Here is a 22,636-nt window from a genome sequence, read left to right as displayed (position 1 = left end):
TGCCTGGGGGAGTGCAATCCTTTCAAGAACTAAAGCTGAAAAGTCATCAGAACCAGAGTGTGATTGAATTCACAGCCCCTTAGTTTTGCTTGGTTTGAACCTAAACCTGTTTCTCCCCATCCAGACCCTAATAGACCTGCACTGAGGCAGAACCTCAACATTATCATTTGGTTGGCCAGGGATCAGGAATCATCTGCATATTTATTATATTTGACCTCATATTGTCAGGTGACTTCACCCAACAGCCTCATGTAGCTATTACAAAGGAATGGGGAAAACATCAAGTCTCTTCCCCATCACCACCATCACCAATTGGACTGACCATGGAGAAAGCTGGAGCACTGAAATATAGATCATTGCAGCACCTCTATCCCAGTCCCACCAAAGATCATCCACAAGTGCTATCAGTGCTGTCTTAGTATTATAGCCAAGTCTGACTGAAAGAGGTCCAGATAAGTAACTTCCTCCATGGCTCTCTGTGGCTGTCCGACCACATCCCCAAAATGGAAGGTTGGAGACCAATTGGAAGTTATCCAACACTATTGGGTCGAGTTATGGCTTCTTGAGGAGGGGACACACCACCATCTCCTTTGATGCTTGTGGAACTACACCCTTACTCAAGGATTAAGTGACCATGACATTGGACCCAACCACATAACACCTTCCTGATGTTCTTCACCTACCAGAGGGGACATGGATCTAATATACAGAAAGCCACCCCAACAGTCCAAGAACTCTGTCTACTCCCTCAAGACTCACATCCCTGATAACAAAAAAGGACCCTGCTTTAGCCAAATCAATAGGATCTGCCCAGCTGGAGTCCAATACAGAGTGGATCCAAAGTGATTTGTTTATCAGACACCTAGGCTATTCTTCACAGAGGCCCTTAAGATGAGTTTTTGACCCCTCCTTCCCTAAAAGGATCCAGGCTACTCTAAAAAGAGCTGCTGGATGGCATTTTGTGGACACGATAAGAGTGGAAAAATAATTTTGTTTTGCTGTCTTTATTGCTACAATGTAGACTTCAATATTAGCTTATATATGTCTATGATCAGATTCACTTTTGACTAGCTCCAGCAGTGCTTTAGGTGTTTCTTCCAATGCTTCATCTCCTGAAGCTCTTTAGTAAACCATGGAGCCTCCAAGATTGACATACAGGAAGAGTTCACCCAGGAGCCATCTGATCCAGAGCAATCGTCACCTACCCATTCCAAATGGCACCTGAGGCCTCTTTTGAACTGTCCATATGTTGTTACAAGAGTCTTATATCCAACACAACTATGTTAGCTTTGAGGTAACTGCTTAACAAGTTTCTCTTTCTTTCTTCCTTCCATTTCCCCGTTCTCTTTCCTTCTCTTCATATTTGTTATTTCCAGAGCATTGTATGAAGGAAAAACTATGAAAAATCCTCATTTTCAGATCCCCAGTTTAAAAGCTATTTTGCAACTAAGCTGTTTTGGTTCTGAAGTATCAGAATCTTCACCGTACAATATTCAGTCCTCTCACATCACTTAGCAGTTGCCTCTAGTGGACCCTGGTATACAACCCTGTTTTGAATTCTTCAGTGAAAGCTGGGGAACCCCATTGTTCTGATCCCTGCTCAAAATTTGTGTCTGTCATCATTGACCCTGGGTATAAAATCTTTTCTAAAGTTATCGCTGGTGACTATTTTAATGCCAAATTGGAATATGATGAATGTGTGCATCTACATGTATATATGGCAACATTACTCTCATCTCCACCCTTTTCGGTCTCAATGTTACAGTCAACAAGATCAAACATACTAGTAAAAAAATCATGCTATTTTCCGCTTTGCATACAAATTAAAAATAAAATTGGTATTCTTTGACTTGGGTGGTTATTCTGAGTTTCCCCTCCTATTTTAATTCACCACTTTGTTGCAATTCAGTGCCATGTGGCTATTCCCCATTTTCAAAGCATGTCAACCACACCACACCTCTGAAAAAGGTTCACACCTCCTTTCGCTTCCATGTGTGTGATGTGCACATGCAGGTTCACCTAGGCACATGTAGTAATCATTGAGTGTTGGGAGGACACTTTACTAATCAGTGCCTAGCGCTGCATTGAAAAAGGAACAAACTAATGATGGAAATGTCATCTGTCCTGATACCGAGAGAACTGTGTTTTGCTCAGGTTTAATATCTGGATTGCTTGCGAAGTAGTGGATGATTTATAAGTAGGAAGAGCAATCACTTTTGCTTGCTTAGTGGAAAAATACATTTGGCATTGCCTTCATGGAAGAGGAAATGCCACTCTCAAACTATATTCAACAGCATTAATCATTTAATTAGCAAATTATGTGAAAGCATGTGCTGCTTTAATGATAATAAATGACCTGAATAATGCTGGGTGGAATCCATTTACTGCCAGAAGATGTCTTTCAAAGAATGACTGGTATAAACCACAGAATGTTGTCTTTACTTAGGATAAGAGCTATTCTGTAAAAAGACCCTGGAAGCAAACTAATTTTTCTAACAAAGTTTTACAGAAAGTATTTCTCAATGAATGTGGCATTTCTGTAAAATGTAATGATTTTTAAAAATATATTCCTTTCTCGCATTTGATATACAACTTTTTCTCAATAAACTATAGTTCAAAATCAGGACAGGTAGTCTTTTCAAAGTGGTGGGCCAATTTGCAGTGTGAGGGCTTGGTCTGGGCAGTCTTCCAAAAAGGCTGCTCTGGGTACATTTGCCATGATCTCTTTGGTTAGTAACAAAATAGTTATCTAAGAAGGCGAAGTAGTAAGGCTGCTGACTTCCACAGTCCTTGTAATCCTCAGAACTACTATTTACCACCCAGTCCTAAATTAGCCTCGTTTTTTTCCTGAGCAAGTGGGCAGATTTCCAAACAAAGCATTGGGCTGCAGCCACCCACCACTATAATTTTCTAAAAACACATACAGGACAGACTCATATGAATAGGCAGTGTGCAACTGCTGGTAAATAAATCAATAAATTCACATGCAGTTTTGTAAAGAAAGCTGATGCTAGATGCTGTAGAAGCCAGTGTTTGTTTTGCAGCCTGCCAGGTGGAGAGAGAGAGAGGGAGAGATCTATGTGTCTCTCTGTGTTAATTAAAATAACCTTTTTAAAAAGTAAAAAGTCAGGTGAGATGAAGAATCTGATAAACTATGTCAGTAAGAGAAATGATTGCAGCAGGCAAATAAACCTGCAGGGTTTGTGTTACCTAGCCAGCCCCATTTAAAAACTTGACTATTACTTATTTCTTTCCTGAAATTCTACAGAAGTCTCTTAAAGACTGTTACTTAATGATAGAGCACATATTTTGAACCAGAAGATCCATCTTTCACCCCCTGGTATCTCCAGGTAAAGTGTTGGGTGGGGGTGGGGGGCAGGAGGCTCCAAAGAGCGTTCATAGAATCTCTGCCAACCTGAGAAGGCCCAATGGAGACAGAAATGATGCCCTGACTTGTAAAGGCATGGTATATGCCAGCCTTTCTCAATCTTTAGACCCTGGAGGAATTTTTCAGGCCTCAAGGAACTGCTGAACATTCAGGCTCAAATATAGGCCAGAAGTTACAAAATTATTATATCGTCTCTTGGGTAGGCATGTAGATATGCATTAACAGTGTTCTTAAACTAAAAATAAAGAATGAAATTTACCTCTTTAATGTGAAGTTGCCCGAATTTGAAATATTTTTTTAAATAAATTGTGATCTCCTAGGTAACCCCTAGTGACCTTTCATGGAACCCTAGGTTTCTACAGAACCCTGGTTGAGAAACCCTGGTCTGTGCATACAGTATGGTGCTCAGCAATGTTTTTTTAATCACCAAAATTAGTGTCACAGTAGCCACATCTATTTTTGATTTATCAGAAAGGCTACTAGGTATAATTCTCAGTGTACTTTGAAAGGCCTGAGACTGTCTTGAGATGCTCCATCCTTTTTCAGTATCCACTCATGTTGCACATGTTGCTCTCTGTCATTCTTGCCAAAAATTCCCAACCGTGTTACTCTTGTCTGGGTTACATCTGCCTCCCTCAGAGCTCATGGTGGGTGGCTGCTAGGTGGTTTGTCAATGTTCCAGCTTTCTGCATTCTTCCAGATCTACATATGAGTCCCTGGGACATGGTTGACAGCAGCTGTTGGAAGGAGGAGAAATATAATAACATCTCAAGCTGAAGATTATAAATAGTGCTTCTTCTTTGGTTTGGTATACTGTATAATGTTGAGGATTGCCCGGTTGTAAATAGCTCAGTAATTGTACTTAATGTGTTATTTATTTATTTAAAAGATTTATATGGCCGCCCATTTTAAGCAACTCTGGGTGGCTCACAACAACAATTATATAAATGGAACAATTGTATAAATGAAACTTCAACAAAAGATTTCAGTATAGACCGTTCTTGTTCAGGTTCCCAGTTATCAGCTCTCTCTTTCTTCAAGATACTCCCTGCTCTCAGTTTTGAACTTTCCCCAAATTAGTAAGCATTCTGTAACCACTGAACATATGTAGGTCACACTAGGTTATTTCTTTGGGATTCTTCACTCCCATAACTATTTTTTCTAACTTTTTAAAAATTATTTCTACAAACTTTAAGGGTTCCCTTGAATCTCTTGATAAATCCTCCTCTTGTATATTGGGCTAAATAAAGATGAAACTCAAAGAATGAGTTTGTTACTAATATATACTTCATAAATACAATGTTCATTTTGCATTTATGAAGTATAATAAATATTTATTGCATTTATATTTGCCTTTTCCTTCAAGAAACATATCCACCTTTCCCCTGTTGGTCCACATTTGTGTGACTACAACTTTCATCATTCCCACAGCATGGGCTTGGCCTTTTCTCGGCCAAGAGTTGTTTGCAAATGTTCCCCTTTTGTTTTTTCCCCCTTTTCTTCTGACTAGAACCTGTTCAAGAGGTCCTCTCCATAGATCTCTTAACAGCCCAATATGCACCCCGATATCAATATTACCTTTGACTGGAACATTTGCTGACTTTGCTCTCATGGTCCAGGAAGCAAAAGGGAAAAATAGGTCTATCACTGGGATGCATGCATTAGATAGGCAAAGCTTCCATGAAACAAGGCCATTTGGGCTGCCTTGGGATTACTGTGCATTATTACAGATTCTCCATTTTGTGGGGGTTGTCCAAATTCCCATCCTCTTCCTTATAGGTCACTCCCAGAATCTGGGCTAGAAGCAATCTTGGTATATTTTCCCTTCCACACTTCCCCTATTTGGCTTAAGAGAGGGCAGTTTGCCAAGCTTGCAAACAGCATAATTCATTACATAAATTAAGTAATAGCTCAGTATTCTCAGTATAAAGAACCTCACTAACTCTGGGAGTTGGTCTTAGGTGGTATCTTACGTATTACATTTCTTGGAAATGCAAATCATTCTTGTTTTAAAGTAGTAACATGGATGAGTAATTCACAGTACTAGACCAGAGAAACTTGCCATGCTTCTTGCAGGACCAAAATATGTCCATGACTTAATTATGTGGTTTCATATTACTTTTTCTTCTGGTTTTAGATGAAGACGCAGCTTGCACGAACTCTCCCATATTATTAAATTAAAAAAAGGAAGCAACCTTTATTACTTTGGAAATTCTCCAAGACATCTGGAATATATAATTGTCCAAAATGATCGCATTCCTTTCATTTGTTTTTAGATGTATTATTTACTTTAAAAAAAAATCGGAACAAACTCACATGAATACAGCATTTCAAAATGTCAGTACATACCTGAGTTCTAGTAAGTTGCCAACATTCTGTCTTATTCAAATCTATAAGGGGGTTACCTCAATGAAGAGGCAGGACTATGCAGATGAAGACAGGAACAAACACGATTCTTAGGTCCTTAGCCCTTAGGTTTAGTCCCCATAACACTGGTGTCTCTAAATGGATTTTCTTGTTTTTTCCTATATAACTAAATAATTGCCACTGATTCTGATGGAGAAAAATGAACCCATTTATCTGGGAACATTACTGCAATGAGCAAAAAATTATTCAAATACTATGAATTGCAAAGTATTTAATTACACTTTATATTAGTTAAGGTTTTTTTAAACATCACATTTGAATTCTGAAAATATTTCAGCTCTGTGCTAATTTCTCTGGGTCACCTAAGCCAGAGTTGGCCTCCATGCACTACAACTGCAGCATTGCCCATGTGGTTCAGTTGCATACAATACCTAAGGGTAAATAAAAACAGAGACGTATATTTTGGGGGAGATGGGCAGTAATTAAATTTGAATAATAAATAAATAAATAAATATTTTGCCAATGATAACATACTAAAAAGTTCCTTTCATTCTTAATGCTGAAGGCAGTTGGATTCTATCATATTTAACATTTGCACATGTTAGGGCTAGATATATGAGCAAACATAATAGTTCTCTTAATTAACATCCATTAGTTCAGAAGAATTTGATTCGATTTTTCCCACTGAAATTAACTTAATTCCTTCCCCTTCCCCTGCAGTAATTTTAATTTGTATTCATCATTCATTGACATACTTCTTGAATCTCCTGGTGATTTTTAAGTCAATCTTGTCCTTAAAATAAATAAAACAGGTCAAGAAAGACAGCTTAATCCCTCTGTGCACTCCCTTGTTATTTTTTGAGGTCCTCGTGATTCAAATTGCACTTAGATGAATTGCATCGACTACCTGACTGAATAATTTGTTGAACAATGTGAGGTGATTCCACCCTCTTTTTGTCAATATGCATTAACATGTCAGGAAGTCTTGTTCTGAAGGGTCCTTAACTAGCTGCTGGATTTCATGGAAATGTTAAAACGAAGTCATGTTACTTTCCCACTTATGAACAGGAATTAATTTTGTTCTATAAACAAATACAGCACCAGTTAACATTCCCAATGTCTAGCTCCCTGGATTGACTTATTTAGGGCCCCTTCTCCTTGAAAGCTGTTCCAATTTGCATAGGAGAGGTAGCAGGAAGATTGGAAAATACTTGTTTTTCTCCATCAAAGTTTCTTGTTACAAAAAAAAAATGGAATATTTAGATACACTTTGCTTTCCGCTTTCCCTTCATTGACAACTTTTTTTGGTCAGGGTCAGTGCAAAATATTTTGTTGTCTGAACCTGAAGAACAAATGGCACATCCAGTATGCATAGGAAGAACGACACGAACAGCAACAAATGTTGATCTTCGCTGTACAGGTCTTTTGTAAGACCTCAAACGAAGGTGCCTCTAGGGCTTGTCCTGCATACAGCTTATCCTGAAGTCATTACTTTGTGGCAGAGAAAGGAGGCATACAGTGGGATCTGGGACTAAACCATCGACAGCTTTTTAGATCCTTTTGGCAGCCCCCACCCCATCCTCTTCAAAGCTGGATGTTAGTTGGGTGAAGTTGGGTGGGATTTACATGTCAGATGGACGCCTTAAGTCTTCCAGTTGCTGAAGGCGCCCATTTCGTTCCTTACAACATTGAATTGCACCCCACTCCCAGAAATAGACGTCTGAGTACTCATGCCTGCTCTGCGAGGACACTATTTTGAGGAGGCTGTGCTGCTTGTTTCTTTAAAAAAATGATGCACATAACAGACATGTAATTATGTGCAACTGAATACTGGGTTTAGAAATAAATTATTAGCAACAGGTAAAATCTGCCAACTGAAACGATCTTCCAAGTAGTCACCTTGTTATAAGACTTCCTTTTTTAAAAAAAGAGATGAAGTTGGAGCCTGTAACATGAAAGTAAAGCAAATGAAACAAAGATTTCTTATGAATTAGGTAGCTTGTCATTTTTCATGATAAAGTTGTCACTTCTGACAGACCTCTGACTTCTTGCTGACTCCACCCTCACTCTCTAATCCTTAAATTTGCAAAAATATTTATATTGGTGAAAAGAACGGCACCGCCAAGTTGCAAAACTTTCACTCCGCAGCTCCTGAACAGATCTTAACTTCCAGGGTCCCAAATCAACACATTGTAAGACATTTATAAACATGCATTTAATCTCTGTGACTCATAGCCAGCTCTACTGGGAAGTTAGCTTGCAGTAAAAACAGCTATTCTGTTCTATAACATGCAAGCACATTTTATCTGAACTGGTGCATGTTCAGTACTCTAAAAGGATTCACATTGGTTGTAATTGTGCATGGATTACAGTGGCTGAATGGAAAATTGATCTGTGGAAACTTATAAAAGTAGATACTAATGTTGTGCCTCCTGAGCAAGCAATTTTTTAGAACAGCTTTTCCCAACCTATTTTCTTCTGCATACAGTTGGTTGGACTTCAGCTTCCATAATCCCCAAACAGCATTAGTCACATTAAGTAGTTGCAAATTAGCATAAAAAGGGTGGGGGGTGCACAGGGGTAGGGGTGGAGAGGGAGGGATGGTGTTATAGATTACCCATTTTCCCAGTAAGGAGCATGGAGATACATACAGATTTCCCTTATGTTCTCTGAAAATCTGACATAGAGGGAACTCACATAAAATGACAGACTGACTGAACAACTGGAAAAAAGGGGGGTGTGGGGCACCATGTTAAATTTTGTAACCCAAAGTCATTGACAGATGTGCTCATAAAATTTTAAACTCAAAAAGATTTCCTTCCATGTCTTGTGTTCTATGTACTGTAGTGAAAGCATTTTCCCCATCTTTTCTACAATTGGATTTCTAATGTGCATAGTTATCAAGGCAGACAAAGAGGTAGCATCATCATGGCACTATGATTTTTATTAGCATTGTTCATTATGTTGCACACAGTAGATTCACCTCAGTCCTAGGCCGAGGATCCTTTACCAGCTTTGGTGTGATATAGTATGTCTAAATTTGTTTCTAATGTTAGAAAGGTTCTTTTCATTTTGAGTAAGGAGGTTGAGCAACAGTTGATAGCTATTTTGACCCCATAGTAACAGCTATTGCAGGTACAGAAGTAAGTGGGAGACAGGATACATAATTAGAATAACTGCACAATGCGTGAATGAGAACAGAAAGGAGTTTTTGTGGAAATAATTCCAATGGTTTTGACGGGAAGAAGTCTTGGTATGTTTCCAGTTCTTTGGCACAAATTGACTCTGCTGGCATCAATTGCATAATAGGGATTTTTGTTTTCACATAAGGCAAATTTTTGGACAAAAATGATCAACTGTATAACAGCATATTCACACAATGCAAGGGATACTTGTAGTCACAATGCTACCTTCAAATTGAAAATAATTTAAATAGATTATACAGTTTGATGGCCAAACTGATGTGCTGTTCTGGCTAAGACTGACCTTGTGATCCCCTTTTCAACTGGTATCATAATATGATCATTCAACATTGTATTTCTCTAAGAATAACTGTACATTGATTTTTTATTAATCCGTTCCATTGTGTCTAATTCTCAGAGACTGCCTGGACAAGTCCCTGCAGTTTTCTTGGCAAGGTGTTTCAGAAGTGGTTTGCCATTGCCTTCTTCCTAGGGCTGAGACAGGGGGCTGGCCCAAGATCACCCAGCTGGCTTTGTGCCTAAGGCAGGACTAGAACTCACCGTCTCCTGGTTTCTAGCTTGGTGCCTTAAACCATTACACCAAATTAACGTATTAAGAGCAGGAGGGTGCATGGGGGGGCAAGGGAGAGATGGCTAATACAATCTCTTTGCCCTGTTCTGAACCAATTGAAATACCAGGATCATTTTCAAAGGCCACTGTAATGGCCTTTATAAGATTAACAGGATGTGAAGGATATGACTTGTAGGGTGGTCGGACCCTAAAGCACAGATCTAAGACTGTGACTATGCAGGCGCAAAAATGTGTGAGTGCATGTGCGTGCGTGTGTGGTGTGTGTATGTGTGTGTGCATGCCAGTTTGGTCTAGTGGAGATATATGTATGTATGTATGTATGTATGTATATACACATATACATACATACATATACACACACACACAGTATGTATGTGTATATATGTGTGTGTGTGTATATATATATATATATATATATACACATACACACATACACATACATACACAGTATATACACATACATATATACATACATACATATACCTCTCCCATTAAATTTAAACCAGTTTAATTACATGAGTTGCTTAGCTTTAAAGAATCTGTAAACAGGAGAGTGGTGATGGACCTGGGAATACTTTGTTATATTTTTCTCAGACCACCACAATACCTAGAGGTCTCTGGTGAAAGGGGATTTGCCTAAATATTTTGAAGATGTGAGGAATGCTGTTACATTTTAAGATATGGCAGAAATGTTGGTATTGAAGAAAGCATTTTTAGAATCTGTTTCTCAAAAGCCTAAAACCAAACTATTTCTGTTCCTAACCACATTTTTGCACCTGAATAATCACAGTCTTAGATCTGTGCTTTAGGGTCCGACCACCCTACAAGCCAAATCCTTTACATCCTATTAATCTTATAACGACCATTACAGTGTCCTTTGAAAATGGTCCTGGCATTTCTCTTGTTGTACTGGTTGGTTCAAAGCAGGGCAAAGAGACTGTATTAATCAGTCCATCCTGGTTCTCCACCATATTACACTAGTGTATTGTGAACTTCCCTGCCCTCGTTTGTTACTAACCCCCATCATCATGGTTGATTATTAATGCTGATATTAATCACTATAGCCCTATATGCCTGTGGATCAGATTACCTGGAGAACTGAGTTATAATTATCTCTGGAGAGCCTTCTTCAGTGTTCCGGTCAAAGGAGGTAGGGAAGTTGGCAGTTATAAAAAGGACTTTTTAGTAGTGACATCCAAGGCTTGACTGGAACCTAAATTACTGTCTTCTCAAAGACAGGCAAAGACATTTCTATTATTCAGACTCTTTTTGTCCTTCAGTTTAAAAAAGCGTTCTATTTAGGTCTTTCAGAGCTGCTGGGTAAAGTTTTATTCAGCAGATGTTTTAACTTCTTTAGGTGTTATCCTACACTGTTATGCTACATTAGGTTGTGTTAACCTTTGTTGTTTTAATTTTAAGCTCCATTTAAAACCCAGTAAATTTCAGATATTGTTATAAAAATATAATAACTAAATGTAAAGAACACTCTAAATGCTGATAGAAAAACTTAAACCACTCAAAAAAAGAAAAGCTTTGACTGGGATTTCTTTTATCCCAAGAAGGTTCTATTCTTACAATCATTTTAAAACAATAAAGCATTTTGGAAAATGACAAAACATTGCAAAATTGTACATAATTTTTTTTTAAAAGGTTGAGAAAGCAAAAAGAATTAATGAATTTGTTGAAGGTGCCCCAATGCCTGCCAAAGCAATGTATATTTTAAATTATTGGAGAAATGGTTTTAGCAAATGCAGAGGTGGATTTATGCCTATAAATAACACATTCAAATAAACAGTATGTTTATTAGCTACATTAAGCACTATAAATAAATTGCTCAGATAACACACGACTTTACAAACAACTCACATCTTGAAATGCTGAGGTGGCTGGGGAATTCTGGGAGTTGAAGTCCACACATCTTAAAGTTGCTGAGGTGGAGAAACAATGCTCTAAGGCAAAAAGAATCTCTAGAAGCTGAAATGACTTGGATGCCTTTATCTTTCTTTCATTCATACTATAGAAATGTACAAATCACCTGGACACAGTCTTTTCTATAGCCCAGGTAGTGCATATGGGAAATTTTCCAAAATGGTCATGATAATACTGAATGATACAAGCAGTGTCCACTACCACCTCACCCCAGCAGACCACAAAATCCAGAATCAAAACAAAATGCCTTGCAATCTTCAAAACAGAACTTTCAAACGCAGCTGAACACATCGACTCACAAGAAATTCTGTCGATAGACTAAAGAAAAAAGCAATCCTTACAAATGTCATACCAGTTATTCAAAGTACATGTTAATCACCTTCAAAACAATAATTAAACTTCCCATATATTGCATTCATAATGTATTTTATGCCCAACCATTGTGTTTCTTGTCATCATTCATGAATTATTTGATAGTGTTGTGTAACGTGCTATACATGAATGCATACACACAAACACACACATGTGATTTGTACAAAGTGAACTCTCTTTTTTTTTATTTGCTAAATATATTATCCATCTTTCCCAGGAGTTCCAAAAAGCATATGCAGTACTTCCTCCTTCAGTTTTTCTCTACAACAATTACCCTCTGAGGTACCTTGGTCTGAAAAATAGCAACTGGCCCAAAGTCATCCAATGACTTTTCACAGCTGAGTTTGGACTTAAGTTGGGGTTTTCTAACCCAATTCATTAATTAAGTTATAGTAACTAGTTATTTCTTCAGCAAATGATCGTTACCTTGTCGTGGTGCTGGAGCTTGAGCACCTCAATGATGCCATGAGCTAAACCGTGAAGGGCCACCCAAGACGGGAAGGTCATGACAGAGAGGTCAGACTAAATGCGATCCCTGGGGAAGGTAATGGCAAACCACCCCAGTATTCTTGCCATGAAAACTAAATGGATCAGTACAACCAGAGATATGTCGGTATACCATCGGAAGATGAGACCCCCAGGTGGGAAGATGGTCAAAATGCTACTGGGGAGGAACAGAGGATGAGTTCAACTAGCCCCAGACGTGATGACGCAGCTAGCTCAAAGCCGAAAGGATGGCTAGCAGCCGACGGTGCTGGTGGTGAACGGCAAATCCGATGTTCTAAGGATCAACACACCATTGGAACCTGGAATGTAAGATCTATGAGCCAGGGCAAATTGGATGTGGTTATTGTTGAGATGTCAAGATTAAAGATAGACATTTTGGGCATCAGTGAACTGAAATGGACTGGAATGGGCCACTTCACATCAAATGACCACCAGATCTACTACTGTGGGCAAGAGGACCACAGAAGAAATGGAGTAGCCTTCATAATTAATAGTAAAGTGGCTAAAGAAATGCTTGGATACAATCCAAAAAACGATAGAATGATCTCAATTCAAATTCAGGGCAAGCCATCTAACATCACAGTGATCCAAATATATGCCCCAACCACAGATGCTGAAGAAGCTGAAGTAGAGCAGTTCTATGAGGATCTGCAGCACCTACTGGACAACACACCTAAAAGAGATGTTCTTTTCATCACGGGAGACTGGAATGCTAAGGTGGGCAGTCAAATGACACCTGGAATTACAGGTAAGCATGGCCTGGGAGAACAAAACGAAGCAGGACATAGGCTGATAGAATTTTGCCAAGACAACTCACTCTGAATAACGAACACTCTCTTCCAGCAACCTAAGAGATGGCTTTATACATGGACTTCACCAGATGGACAACACCGAAATCAGATTGACTACATCCTTTGCAGCCAAAGCTGGCGGTCATCTATACAGTCAGTAAAAACAAGACCTGGAGCTGACTGTAGTTCAGATCACAAACTTCTTCTTGCACAATTTAGGATCAGACTAAAGAGATTAGGGAAGACCCACAGATCAGCTAGATATGAGCTCACTAATATTCCTAAGGAATATGCAGTGGAGGTAAAGAATCGATTTAAGGGACTGGACTTAGTAGATAGGGTCCCGGAAGAACTATGGACAGAAGTCCGCAACATTGTTCAAGAGGCGGCAACAAAATACATCCCAAAGAAAGAGAAAACCAAGAAGGCAAAGTGGCTGTCTGCTGAGACACTAGAAGTAGCCCAAGAAAGAAGGAAAGCAAAAGGCAACAGTGATAGGGGGAGATATGCCCAATTAAATGCAAAATTCCAGAGGTTAGCCAGAAGAGATAAGGAATTATTTTTAAACAAGCAATGCACAGAAGTGGAAGAAGACAATAGAATAAGAAGGACAAGAGACCTCTTCCAGAAAATTAGAAACATCGGAGGTAAGTTCCAGGCAAAAATGGGTATGATCAAAAACAAAACTGGCAAGGACCTAGCAGAAGAAGAGATCAAGAAAAAGTGGCAAGAATATACAGAAGACCTGTATAGGAAGGATAACAATATCGGGGATAGCTTTGACGGTGTGGTCAGTGAGCTAGAGCCAGACATCCTGAAGAGTGAGGTTGAATGGGCCTTAAGAAGCATTGCTAATAACAAGGCAGCAGGAGACGACGGCATCCCAGCTGAACTGTTCAAAATCTTGAGAGATGATGCCGTTATCTTTGCATGCTATATGCCAGCAAATTTGGAAAACACAAGAATGGCCATCAGATTGGAAAAAATCAACTTATATCCCCATACCAAAAAAGGGGAACACTAAAGAATGTTCAAACTATCGGACAGTGGCACTCATTTCACATGCCAGTAAGGTAATGCTCAAGATCCTGCAAGGTAGACTTCAGCAATTCATGGAGCGAGAATTGCCAGATGCACAAGCTGGGTTTAGAAAAGGCAGAGGAACTAGGGACCAAATTGCCAATATCTGCTGGATAATGGAAAAAGCCAGGGAGTTTCAGAAAAACATCTATTTCTGTTTGATTGACTATTCTAAAGCCTTTGACTGTGTGGACCATAACAAATTGTGGCAAGTTCTTAGCGGTATGGGGATACCAAGTCATCTTGTCTGCCTCCTGAAGAATCTGCATAATGGCCAAGTAGCAACGGTAAGAACAGACCATGGAACAACGGACTGGTTTAAGATTGGGAAAGGAGTACGGCAGGGCTGTATACTCCACCCTACCTATTCAACTTGTATGCAGAACACATCATGCGACATGCTGGGCTTGAGGAATCCAAGGCTGGAGTTAAAATCACTGGAAGAAACATTAACAATCTCAGATATGCAGATGATACCACTTTGATGGCTGAAAGCGAAGAGGAACTGAGGAGCCTTATGATGAAGGTGAAAGAAGAAAGTGCAAAAGCTGGCTTTCAGCTAAACCTCAAAAAAACCAAGATTATGGCAACCAGCTTGATCGATAACTGGCAAATAGAGGGAGAAAATGTAGAAGCAGTGAAAGACTGCGAAGATCACTGCAGGTGCTGACTGCAGTCAGGAAATCAGAAGACGCTTAATCCTTGGGAGAAGAGCAATGACCAATCTCCATAAAATAGTTAAGAGCAGAGACATCACACTGACAACAAAGGTTCGCATAGTTAAAGCAATGGTGTTCCCCGTAGTAACATATGGCTCCGAGAGCTGGACCATAAGGAAGGCTGAGCGAAGGAAGATCGATGCTTTTGAACTGTGGTGTTGGAGGAAAATTCTGAGAGTGCCTTGGACTGCAAGAAGATCAAACCAGTCCATCCTCCAGGAAATCAAGTCAGACTGCTCACTTGAGGGAATGATATTAAAGGCCAAACTGAAATACTTTGGCCACATACTGAGAAGACAGGACACCCTGGAGAAGATGCTGATGCTAGGGAGAGTGGAGGGCAAAAGGAAGAGGGGCCGACCAAGGGCAAGGTGGATGGATGATATTCTAGAGGTGACGGAACCGTCCCTGGGGGAGCTGGGGGTGTTGACGACCGACAGGAAGCTCTGGCGTGGGCTGGTCCATGAAGTCACGAAGAGTCGGAAGTGACTAAACGAATAAACAACAACAACAAACTAGTTATTTCCCATACCTAGTAGCCCCACTCTCCCATTAATCATAATATGCTCTGCATTAAAAGATGCATCCAGCCAATTAAGTAGGATCCTGAGCAGTACAATTGTTGCACTTCCAATGCACCATCACATCTCTCCTGGTTGCCCAGATGCCTGCTTCAGTACAGAGAACTCAGCTGTTGGATCAGATTATTATGTTCAGTATCTTTTTAAAAGGGTTAGACACTTTAAACAGAATCTTGAATTACAATAATAATTTGATACATATCTGAATAGCCCATTTCATGTGAACATGTGCATTAATACAATATCTTTATCAACTGGAACAGAGATTATTGCTAACTTATCTCCTAAAAAGCTATTTTGAGCCACATTTCCTTTGTAAGTGGTACACCAGATGAACAAATAATCAAGTGACCACCAGGGAATTCCAGGGCTGTATACCAGGATCCCAAAAGAAGGCAATAGGAAGCCACTTCCATGCAGTTGACAAGAAAACTATATAATTGCAGCCAAGATCCACTCATGAGTTTCTCTGCCTTTTATTCAGCACTTGGCTAAGATGAAGATAGTATGCTTCCTGTGACTCACAGTCACAGAACTACTATCTACAATTAACTACCTCATTTCTCTGAATTCATCAAGAGGGTAGTTCTCCATCTATCATTTGTAAATTAGGTGGCAATACTATTTTTCTAGTGCACCATAATGCACTAGAAAGAAGATTGCTATTCTGTACCCATAACTAAGGAAATGGAAGGGAAAAGACAGTGGTATGTATTCCCATTGTCCTAAACAAAGATGAAGAAATAATCTCAAGGTCAAATTGTGGGTCAGAAGCAGAACTGCAAGTAAGAATACCATTGCCATGCCTAGGGCTGTCTGCATGCAGTAGTACTTTATGGTAGTTCTCAAGACATGACTTTCGTCTTAACAATTCCTTCAGTGCAAGAGCCAATTGAAAGCCCATTATTAACACTGCAAGTTGAAAGCCAGCCATAATACCAAAGTACAGGGCAGAAAACTACCCATCAATTCTCCTTAGAAAAGGGCTCATTAACTTAAATTAAGCACAGCTTATTTTCAACTAGCTGTTGGGAAAGCTGCTTATGCTAGTGGAATCCAATAAGTAAGATGCAAAATAGCATGCAATTTATGGAATTTCTATAACATTTACAGATTGTTTTTAATGTGCACATTTTACACATAGATGAGGCCATCGTTGTTTCACTCGACTTTTTACAATGGTGTGACAGCCCTAGGAAAAGAGGATAAAAAATATTTGTCCAGCTAAGAGAAAATGATAAAAACTCAAACTCAATGCCATAGTCCTGAGTAAAATCTGGATCCCAGATAGCGCTTCTTACATTTTTTTTAAAGGTGGGGGGGATTGAGCAGATCTCTTTGATGTCTTGTGCAGCGGCCTTTCAACTTGTCCTAATTCTAAATCCAAATCAATAAAAAATCCCCGACCAGTTTGTGAAATATTTAACAGGCAGTTTTTCATTGATTTGGGGGATGGAAGCCAGTCATGTGAATCAGAATGCTGCAGGGTGGAAATCACATATAAGTAAGTTCTTTGATGTCATGTTCCTCGTTCAATGGTTTGAATCCATCGTAACATTTCCCATGTCACTTTCATGTTCCGTGTCTGTCATCGGCGGGGAGGGGACTTTCAGCCGTGCCGGGCTGTAATCTCCATGCTGCTATGCAGGAATGTGTGTTTGGGTTATGACATGTATTCAAGGTTACTTTCCCAGGCTGATGTGGGACAGTTGCTAACACCTGGGAGGGGGTGGTTGCTATGCTGGGGCAAGGGGCGGGATTGGGGGTGAAGCGAGAGTATTTGGTTTGTATTTCGCACACTTTTGCTCATTCTCAGCTTTCTCTGTATTTGCATACTATTCCTTTAATAAATCAGTTATCTTTAAGCGCGGGCTTGTGAGACTGAGTATTTTGGAGTAAGCAACCATTACATAAAGCTGAGAATCCATAAGTAAATTTTCCGCTAGCCCCATCCAAGTGATTGGTGAAGGGGAATGCTAGCGATGTCCGAACCCAGGCTGCAAGAGAGTGAAGGGGGTGAGGAAGAGCCAGACACCACAAAGGCGCTTGTGGCCCCGAGCTCCCGAGCTCAGAGGGCAGCCCGCCGGGATAAGCGGGGCACTCAGAGGGAAGACCAGGGTTTACCGTCTAAAGTGAGCGGCGCTACAGGGGATGACTATCGAACCGGGGAGGAAGAAGACTCCGAGGTCGAATCGCCCCAGGCGTCCTGGGAACCGGAGATCCCGTTGTCACCTACGGTAGTGGTGACCAAGGGGCCATTGGAAGAACCAGTTACCCCCACGCACATAAAAACACTGGAGGAAAAAATCGAATCCATACTTGCCATACTAAAGGAAACCCCCCGAGGGTCGGGATCCCCGCGAAAGAGTCCGGAGGAGATGTCAACCCGACAGCCCAATCCGGGGGCAAGGTCCCCATCACCCAGGGGCAGAAGTAGGACTCGGGCTTTCCGGCAAGCGAGAGGAAAAGAGTCGGGAGTGACCAGGGAAGGGTCACAGGTGGTGGGCAGGTGTTCGTTGGCTTTCGCAGAACCAGTTGAGCCGAAAGAGTCAACAAGAACCCCTCCGCCTTTCATGGTAAAGTTTGATGGCGATCCCACCAAGTTGTCCTTCTTCATTACCAATGCCAGGAATTATATGGAGGACTGGGGGCGAAGCTTTCGCTCAGAACATGGCAAAATCAATGCCATTGCCAACAAACTAAAGGGGAGGGCAGCGGATTGGTATGTACAGCTATGCCAAGCCAAAGCCATGGAATTGGAAGAATTTGAGGAGTTTTTGTGGGCATTAAAACAGCACTTCGAAGACCCCTTGGCCTAGGAACGAGCGAAACGGGCGCTGAGGAAACTGGCCCAGGGATCTCTCTCCATGGTGGACTACGCCTTGGAGTTTAAAGCCCTGGCTGGGAAGGTGGAGGATTGGTCCCAGTCCACTCTAGTGGAAATGTTCAAACAGGGACTGGAGACGGAGGTCCTCCGCTGGGCTTTGGGACGCGATGATCCGAAAACGTTGTATGGGTGGATTCAGCTGGCAGGCAATGCTGAAAATGCCCTAGAGACTTTCGCACATAACAAGGAACTGAAGCAAGGGAAGTCAAGTAAAAGTGCCCGTGCCCCGGGATTCCCAAGCCGGCCCAAACCGAAAAGTTGGGAGGAAGAAAAAGAACGGCGTTTTGCAAAAGGGCAGTGCCTAAGATGTGGGAAAGAGGGGCATCGCGCAGCGGCGTGCGCAAGAAAGAGATCCGAGGAGCGGCCAGGGAAGTCGTCCGGCAAGTCGCCTTCAGGACCAGGGAAGGTGAGGGCTGCCCGTGCGGAGGTCGATCCTACCGACAACCCATTCGGGGGAGAGGAAGAAGAGCTGGATTTCGAACAGCCGGCGGGAAAAGGCAACCACCTGCTCTGAAGGGCGCCATAGGGCAGGTGGAAGGAGATGGGCGCGACCACGATTCGGTGAGTGGGAATTTTCCTACCCTGACGGTCAAGGTGAAATTGGGATCCAGTACTCGAACTGTGGAGGTGTGGGCTATGCTTGACTCAGGCTGCTCGCGCTCGTTGATGCACCCCGATCTCATAGCTGCCTTAGACCTACCCAAGTTCCCGTTGAAGCGGCCCATGATTTTTACACAATTGGACGGGACTATGGCTGGGGGGAAACCGGTCACCCACTCCACGGGACTAGTGGCACTGCAAATGGGTAGTCATTGGGAGAAATTACCCTTCGTCATAGCACCAGTGGGGGGGCCATTAGTCATTTTGGGGATGCCCTGGTTTGTCAAGCAAAATCCGGTTATCAACTGGCTGCATAGGACTGTGACATTTGCTGATGGATTTTATAAGGTGCCAGAGAAGGATTTATTGGGAGACAATGAGGGTGGACGGGCAGCCACAACCACAGTACAAACGCTTGAGCCGCTTGAAGGGCTGCCTGCGCAATATCAAGACTTCGCAGATGTGTTTGGAGAAAAGGAGGCGGATTGTTTGCCGCCTCACTGAAAGACGGACTGTGCCATTGAATTTCTGCCCAATGTCAAATTGCCTAACCCAAAAATCTATGCTATGTCCCTGAAAGAGTTGGCCACATTAAGGGAGTTCATTGACAAGAACCTGGCCAGGGGTTTTATTGAGCCAGCTAACTCTCCGGTGGGGGCACCTGTTCTTTTTAGACCGAAAAAAGATGGTTCTTTGAGGCTATGTACAGATTTCCGTGGGCTCAATGCAGTTTCAATATTAAACAAATATCCTTTGCCCCTCATCAAAGATATGTTATCACATCTGGCCAGAGGTAAAATTTTCTCAAAACTGGATTTAAGGGAAGCCTATTTTCGCATTCGTATAAGGGAAGGGGATGAGTGGAAAACAGCGTTTAACTGTCCTCTGGGGGCTTTTCAATATAAAGTGTTACCTTTTGGTTTGTCGGGGGCACCTGGGGTTTTTATGCAGCTCATCAATGAGGTCTTGCATGACCACTTGTTCAAAGGGGTGTTGGTGTATTTGGATGATGTATTGATTTATACTGAAACAATGGCAGAACATATTCACTTGGTGCGTCAAGTGCTTGCTAAACTACGGAAGGCTGAGTTGTATGCTAAACTGTCAAAATGTGCTTTTCATCAGTCGCAAATTGATTATCTGGGCTACAGGATTTCAGAAGGGGGCATTGAAATGGACCCTCCTAAAATTGAAGCCATTGTCGCCTGGGAACACCCCCCCCCCCGCACGCAACGCCAATTACAAAGTTTCCTTGGCTTCGCCAATTTCTATTGGGCATTTGCCCAGAATTTCGCGGAAATTGCCCTCCCCCTCACTGACTTACTAAAAACTAAAGCTCAGGGGGATACGCAGCGTTCAAAAAATCCAGGCATGCTACTTAAGTGGACTCCAGCCTGCCAACAGGCATTTGATGCGCTCAAGCAGCTATTTACAACTGAACCCATCCTAAGGCACCCCGACCCGACTAAGCCGTTTGTGGCGCAGGTCGATGCCTCCGATTTCTCTATCGGAGCCCTTTTGCTCCAAGCTGACCACTCGGGCAGTTTGAAACCCTGCGCATATTTGTCTTGCAAGTTTACAGAGACAGAGAGGAGATGGCATGTTTGGGAAAAAGAGGCGTTTGCGGTAAAAGCAGCCTTGGAAACTTGGCGCCACTTACTAGAGGGGGCTTCTCACCCTTTTGAAGTTTGGACTGACCATAAAAATCTCGAAGCCTTAAGCACTAGTCGGAAACTCAGCCCCAAGCAACTCAGATGGGCTGAATTTTTCAGCTGTTTTGATTTCTCTCTTAAGTTCATTCTGGGGAGGAAAAACTTTTTGGCAGACGCCTTATCCCGCAGACCCCAATATTCCGGCCCTGCGGCACTAGTTCAGGGTACAGTGTGGACTGAAAAACAATTGGGCTTGGCTGCGGTGACGCGCAGTCAGACGCGCGCCCACCCAGCTCAACGGCCAGCCATTACTCCTCCTCCCAGTCCGGGACGTTTGCCAATTCCCTCCGATTTGCAACAACAGTTTCTGCTCCACCTGAAATCTGATACTTGGTTGCAGGCAAACTTAAACACTGTTACTTTTGATGGGGCCTTTGCCTGGAAAAATGATCGTCTTTATGTACCGGAGGCTTTGCAAAAGACGATCTTGCTGCGCTGTCATGATGATAAACTGGCTGGACATTTTGGGTACCTTAAGACCCTCCATCTCACCCGACGTCAGTTTTGGTGGCCAGCTCTCATCAGGGATATTAAAGCTTATGTAGCCGCTTGTCCTGTTTGCGCGGCAACTAAGCGCAAGGTTGGAAAACCACAAGGCTTGCTGCAACCTGTGTCTAACCCCGCCTACCTTTGGCAGGAAATCTCCATGGACTTTATAGTTGACCTACCCCCCAGTCAACGTAAAACAGTGATTTGGGTGGTCAAAGACTTCTTCTCCAAACAAGCGCATTTCATCCCCTGCGTGTCCATTCCCACCGCGCAACAGCTGGCCCGCCTATTTCTCGTACACGTGTACTGCCTTCACGGGAGCCCCTCCCGTTTGGTGAGCGACAGAGGTTCACAATTTACGTCACGATTTTGGTGGGCATTTATGAAACTGGTAGGAACCACGCAAGCCCTCTCTACGGCGTGGCATCCAGAGACTGATGGATCTACTGAGGCTGTTAATTCCACACTGGAACAATATCTATGTGCGTTTGTTAACTATCAACAAGACAATTGGGTAGACCTGCTTCCCTTTGCTGAAGTTGCTTATAACAACGCCGTTCATCAAAGCACTGGCCAAGTTCCTTTTAAAGCTGTATTCGGCCGTGATTTTGTCCCCATACCGGAACTCCCGCACCCACAATCTCTGCCTTCATCTCTAACTGATTGGGCACAGAATCTGACAGACCCTTGGCAAAAAATTCAACAAGCACTGCAACATGCCCAATCCTCATATAAAAAACATGCGGACGCTAAGCGCTCCCCCCAACCTCCATTTAAAGTAGGAGATAAAGTCTATCTCTCCACAAAGTTCATCAAATCACCACAGCCCTCCAAGAAACTAGGTCCTAAATTTGTTGGTCCTTTTCCTATTGTTGCACAAATAAACCCTGTGACCTTTAAATTGGATTTGCCACATAATCTTAAACGTTTGCATCCTGTTTTTCATTGCAGCTTACTCAAGCCATTTCTCTCGTCCGACCTATGGCATCCCCAACAATCACCTCCCCCACCCATTATGATTGATAACCAGCAACACTTTGAAGTCAAAGAAATTCTCAATTCTCGACACCAGAGGTCTGCCTTACAATATCTCATTCGTTGGAAGCATTTTCCACATCCTGAGTGGGTCGCCGCTCATGATGTCCGCTCTCCGGACCTGGTTGCTAACTTTCATGCTGCTTATCCGGCCAAACCGGCTCCTTAGCATTTTCTTTTAGGGGGGCGATATGTCATGTTCCTCGTTTCAATGGTTTGAATCCATCGTAATGTTTCCCATGTCACTTTCATGTTCCGTGTCTGTCATCGGCGGGGAGGGGACTTTCAGCCGTGCCGGGCTGTAATCTCCATGCTGCTATGCAGGAATGTGTGTTTGGGTTATGACATGTATTCAAGGTTACTTTCCCAGGCTGATGTGGGACAGTTGCTAACACCTGGGAGGGG

This window comes from Candoia aspera, chromosome 1, assembly GCF_035149785.1.
Source record: "Candoia aspera isolate rCanAsp1 chromosome 1, rCanAsp1.hap2, whole genome shotgun sequence".
Classification (NCBI taxonomy): Eukaryota; Metazoa; Chordata; class Lepidosauria; order Squamata; family Boidae; genus Candoia; species Candoia aspera.
Note: the sequence above shows the minus strand (reverse complement) of the source record.